This window comes from Meleagris gallopavo, chromosome 3, assembly GCF_000146605.3.
Source record: "Meleagris gallopavo isolate NT-WF06-2002-E0010 breed Aviagen turkey brand Nicholas breeding stock chromosome 3, Turkey_5.1, whole genome shotgun sequence".
Lineage (NCBI taxonomy): Eukaryota > Metazoa > Chordata > Aves > Galliformes > Phasianidae > Meleagris > Meleagris gallopavo.
Genome location: NC_015013.2, coordinates 883,418 through 889,086, shown reverse-complemented (window position 1 = coordinate 889,086; position 5,669 = coordinate 883,418). Strand labels below are relative to the sequence as shown.

Below are 5,669 nucleotides of genomic sequence, written 5' to 3'. Positions count from 1 at the left end.
GCTCACCCGGCCCCTCGCTCCGATCTCGTGCCGCCGCCGCCGCTCGGCGCCGCTTTTCCTCCCGGCTCTTCTTCCCCTATTGCCTCCGGCTGCCGGATTCACCCTCCCGGACCGAGCGCCAAATACAGCGGCCCAATCGCTATCGCGTTCATTGGCGAGGGCCGAGCGCCGCCCCGATTGGACGAACGCGGACGGAGCGCCCCGCGCCAATCGGGGACGGCGGTGGGCGGGGCAAGGGGCGGGGCCCGCGCCCCACGTGCTGGCGGGAAGGAGGGGTGGGGGAGCTCTTTGTTCTCGCGCCGCTCGCCCGAGCGGGCGGTTTTGCGCTCTTTTCGCCCGTCCGCCTAGCTGAGTGGGTAGCGGGGCCGGAGCCCGAGGTGCTCCGATCGCCGCCTCGCGAGGACCGGGGAAAGGAAGGAGGCGAGGGGCCCGACGGGAGCGGGGAGGGGCGTCGCGTCTCAGCGCTGCTGAGTTTGAATCAGTTCGAAAGTGGGAGCTGTAACGGTTTTAACAGTCGCGCTGCTGCTTCCGCGCGCGGCAGAGAGGGGAGGGACGGACGAGCGTGGGAGAGGCGCGGCGGCGGCCAGGCGGGAAGAGCCAGGCGGGGTCGGGGGCGGTGCTGGCAGGAGCTGCTTACCTCAGCAGGGCCCGCGCCCTCCCTGCCGTCCGCTTCCGCGGCAGGCTGCTCTCCTTGCCGGCCTCGCGCCGTGCCGAGTCGCTAAGCACGGTACGTGACGCACCGTCCTGCCGTGTCGTCTGACCTTTGTGCGCCCAAACCTGGCACGGTTCTGCCTTTTTGTTTTCTGCCTTTTTGTTTTCTGCTGTTCCTCGCGAATGTTGGTGCCTTGCTGTTCTGCCCCCAGCGTGGATTCTTCGCTGTCAAAATCCCATTGTGTCCCATCAACGCTGTCGTAAATCACAGCAACAGCAAGGTGTTCATTCTGCATAAAGCTGGGATCCTGTTGCTGTCTCCAGCTTAAGGTTGCTACCATTTTCCCACATTTCTATTCTGCAGCCCATGCTCAGTCACATTGACAAGGATATACTTTAAACCTCGAAGATTCATTCCCCTTTAGCCTTCTGTTGTCTCGCTGTTTGGCTGCTTCTTTGTTGATTAAAAATAAAATTGCCAAGATAAGTTTCCCACCGTGATCCTTCATCTGCACTTGTAACCATCTCCCCACCTGTGTTCAGCACTGCTTCTGAAGTAGAACGGATTGTGAGCCTTGTCCCGTTGCTGTCTGTTCCCAATGTTTCTCATTAATGAGCATCGTCTTCCCTTCTGAGTCACTTGTGACGCCTTCAATTGCCCCCTCTCATCTTTGCATGAAGCCCAAAAATGGGCACTGTCCACCACAGTGAGGTTCTGAGTGATAAAAATCCTATGAAAGATCACCAACACAGCTTCATGCCCAAAAATTTCAGCTGCATTATAGGCCAAATGAGGCTCAGAGTTGTTTAATGTGGAACAGAAATGATTTCTTGTTATGTTTACATGTCACAGAATGACATATTGTCATACTCTTTCTCTGATTCTACTAGAGTAGATGACCTTTTCCAAGATTATAACTGTCAGCTTTGCAATACATAAGTCATTTCTTGAAATTCAGCTATTTAAATCTATTCTGCCCCAAGATGGCTGCCACCACCAAAATGGCTACCCAGCCTCTTCACAGCTTGGAACTTGTAGTTTTTTTTGATTGTTAGAATTGCACTTCATGAGGTCTGATCTTAGTCAAAAAGTATATAACTTAATGCTTATACATATAAGCGTGTAACTTATATAAGTATATAACTTATAAATAAGCATACCATAACTTAAAGTAAGTAGTATAGTCAATCACAAGGTGAAAAAAAAATGTGTTACACAGCCAACACTGAACTACACTGTAGTACAGACTTCATTTTTTCTGTCTTGCACAGAAAATTATTCATCTGCTGTATGTGAAGCTAATGCTTACTAGAAAAAACACATTTTGAATGGAACTACTCTTTCTGTTTCACACTGTGTGAAAATAGTCTTTCCACACTTAGTTTCAGTTCTAGACTCTTAAAGTGATGAATCCTCAGCGAGGATATCCATTAAGTGCCTATTTTCTGATCACTCAGGCTATTAAAAATAACCTGGAGAATTCTGGCAGCTGCTTTCTTTTTTTCTGCGCATGGATGTTTAATTTGTAATGAGCTGCTTATAGACTTTGTTTTTGCGGAGTAAACCACTCAAATGTTTTTCTGTTTCTACTGCATTTTCATGATTAAAGAATGTCTGAACACTGATCTGCTTTATCTTATCTGCTTTAAGAGGCATTTGGACCAGATACGCGAGCAAAAAAATATTACAAAGGTTTCTGAAATAATTATGAAAACAGGTATTCTGATGAGTTATTCGGAAAGGAGTCAATTCTGATGGCAAAATGTAATAGTTCTGAAAAAAGTAATGTTGAAGACATACGTATTTTACTTAACAATCAAAATAGAATTAGACTCTGGAAAAAAAGTATCTTATTTAGCTTGGATCCTTCTGGAATTGTTGAAATCTTTTGCCTCTCTTTTACAAAAAACTCTCCTGAAGAGATTTTTTTGTGTTCTCAATATATGAATGAAAAATGACTGTTCAGGTATTTCGTGTATGACTAAAAAGATAGAACGAGGATTTGTTAGTACTGGTTCACTAATATTGATCTGACTCATTAGTTGAGTAACAACTTATAGGATATTCCTAATTATGATTGCTTACTGTGAGATTGAATAAAGTGACACTTTACTTATGTGTCACTTTAAAAAAAAGAGGCAGCGTATTAATATAACAGAATCACAGAATGGCCAGGATTGGAAGGGACCTCAAGGATCATGAATCTCCAACCCCCTGCCACACGCAGGGCCACCAACCTTCACATTCAATACTGGATCAGGCTGCCCAGGGCCCCATCCAACCTGGCCTTGAACACTTCCAGGGATGGACGGGGCATCCACAACCTCTCTGGGCAGCTGTTCCAGCACCTCACCACTCTCTCTGTAAAGAACTTCCCCCTGACATCCAACCTCAATCTTCCCTCCCTCACCTTCCAACCATTTCCCTCGTCATGCTGTTATCTCCCCTTTCAAAGAATTGACTCCCCTCCTGTCTGTAGGCTCCCTTTAGGTACTGAAGGCTGTACTGAGGTCACCCTGCAGCCTTCTTTTCTCCAGGCTGAACAAGCCCAGCTCCCTCAGCCTGTCATCATAGGGGAGCTGCTCCAGCCCCCTGATCATCTTTGTGGCTCCTCTGGACCATCTCCACAGCTCTCTATCTTTCTTGTACTGAGGGCTCCAGACCTGGACACAGTGCTGCAGATGGGGCCTCACAAGAGCAGAGTAGAGGGGGACAATCACCTCCCTGTCCCTCCTGCCAGCCCTCTGCTGATGGAGCCCAGGATACTATTTGCTTACCGAGCTGCAAGAGCACACTGCTGGCTCATGTTCAGTTTTTCATCCATCAGGACCCCCAGGTCCTTCTCCGCAGGGCTGCTCTCAAGGACTGCTCTTTCCAGTCTGTACGGATGCCTGGGATTCCTCTGGCCCAAGTGCAAAACTCTGCACTTTGCTGTGTTGAACCTCATTAGTTTCACCCGGGCCCACCTTTCAAGTCTGTTGAGGTCCCTTTGAATGGCATCCCTTACTTCCACCGTGTCAACTGCACCACTCAGCTTGGTGTCGTCAGAAAACTTGCTGAGGCTGCACTCGATTCCATCATCGATGTCATTGATAAAGATGTTAAAGAGTACCGGTCCCAAGACAGAGCCCTGGGGGATGCTGCTCGTTATCGGCCTCCACCTGGTCATAGAGCCATTGATCACCACCCTCAATCTGCTACCTTTCAACCAGTTCCTTACCCATCGAGTGGTCCACCCATCAAATTCACACTCCTCCAATTTGGAGATAAAGATGTGGTGGGGGACCATGTCAAAGACCTTGCTCAAGTCCAGGTATAATAATATAGAGAAAGGAAAAAGAAGAGGTACACTGCTACAAGTCAAACTCAATAGCTGACTGATTTATTTTAAAGATTTTGATGTCTCAGATAAGGTGGCATTTCCAAGACAAAGATTATTCTTTATGCATTGTTTTCTTAATTACTATCCTGATAATCTGCTGACTTCTGCAGTCAGAACTGAATAGTGTTTCTTCCATCTGTCAGGGGAAAACAGTTGGGGAACTGTCTTAGCTTGAAACATGGAGAAGTGTTGGCCAGTATTTCCATTGCACGCCTGTTTGTTTAAGACAGGCACAGCTAGGTTACCCCACCGTTGGCCACTCAGAGCAGGCATCTTGGTGGCTGGGCTCATCATTCTCATAAATTACCTTTTGACTTGCCGATCACAATGTTGTTTCCCTTATACTTGGAGATCCAGCTGTAACAAAGCAGTGCTTAGATTTTGGGTGGGTCCATTCTGCAGTGCAGTCTGGTGGACTTAATGTTTAGTCACTGTATAATCAATGAATATGCAGGTGTTATAATTAAGAAATATCCAGGAAAGTTAGGCTAAGTAAGATTATTGCAACAGGAAGGTAATAAATGGAAAATGCTTACCAATGTTGTATGCTCACAATATTCACCATGAAAACTGATCTCCAGAAGAGATCCTTCCTCCGTGGCAGTCAGCTCTTAAATGGGTCTAGGAGAGGTGCAGCCAGGCTCCACCCCTTCCAGTAGCTCAGGTAAATTGCCCTCACCTGTGCTCCTGTGGCTGACTCGTGGCTTGCCTCAGGTGGTCAATCAGAGGTTCAGGCCGTGATTCAGTAGTTCCAATACAGTCACATAGCTTCGAAAGTTTTGTTGCTCATTTGCTCTTTGAAAGTCTTTGAGCTCATTTGCTCTTTGCTGGAGAGAGAAAGAGAATGCACACCCTGCCTTTTTTACACTTACCAGTGCACTGCCCTACAAGCAAAGCCTTTTGCACTGAAAATAATATGCAGTAGGCTGTTCAGAAGATCTTTCTTTCTTTCTTTCTTTTAATTTATTTAGTTTTGTAATGTTGTTCCAAGCATCAGAAGACGTGCCTCACATTGAATATTCAATATGCATTCAATTCCTAACTCTAACCTGTACTTTTGCAAGTATCTTGGCTTATTTTGTGGATCAAATCCTGAGCTTTAGTCCATGTGAATTTGTCAAGGTTTTACAAACGTGGAAATGTATGTGGAGAACTAAAAGGGAAGCCTAAAACGATGAATTTGTAAAGGTATAGAATTGGGATGCCCTGCAATAATTACATAGTATAAGTCAGCAGGTACCCATCTGGAGGTGACCATTTCTTACATTATTCAAAAAAAAAAAAAAAAAAACAGTTCTTCTATTGTGTTAATTTTTTAGCAATACTTAATTACTTAATGACAGTGTAGCTATTTTGAGATCAAATATGTTTTACAGTGTTTTCCTGTAGATTCCTGATGGTACTTAGGATCTAATTTCCCTGAAAGAAATGCAACCGTGTGTCCCATTTCTATTCTATCTCATAGAATCACAGAACTGTAGGGGTTGGAAGAGACTTCTAGAGATCACTGAGTCCAACCCCTTGCACATTCCCTATAGCAGGTTGCACAGGTGAGTGTCTGGGATACTGAATATCTTCGGAGAAGGAAACTCCACAGCCTCTCTGGACAGCCTGTTGCAGTGCTCCGTCTCTCTG

The 5,669-nt window shown here is 46.0% G+C and overlaps 1 protein-coding gene across 5 annotated transcripts in view; it reads right to left on the bottom strand.

The window, feature by feature from the left end:
* EZH2 (enhancer of zeste 2 polycomb repressive complex 2 subunit) overlaps positions 1-122 on the bottom strand; it is a 44,488-nt gene extending 44,366 nt beyond the window's left edge. For 3 of the 5 annotated variants that reach the window (XM_010708233.3, XM_010708234.3, XM_010708235.3), the window contains exon 1: positions 7-107. The gene's annotated coding sequence lies outside the window, so the exon portion shown is untranslated. Of the gene's footprint in view, positions 1-6 lie in introns of all 5 variants that reach the window. The other 2 variants (XM_010708236.3, XM_010708237.3) reach the window with 1 other exon arrangement.
* Between the last annotated feature and the right edge of the window lie 5,547 nt (positions 123-5,669).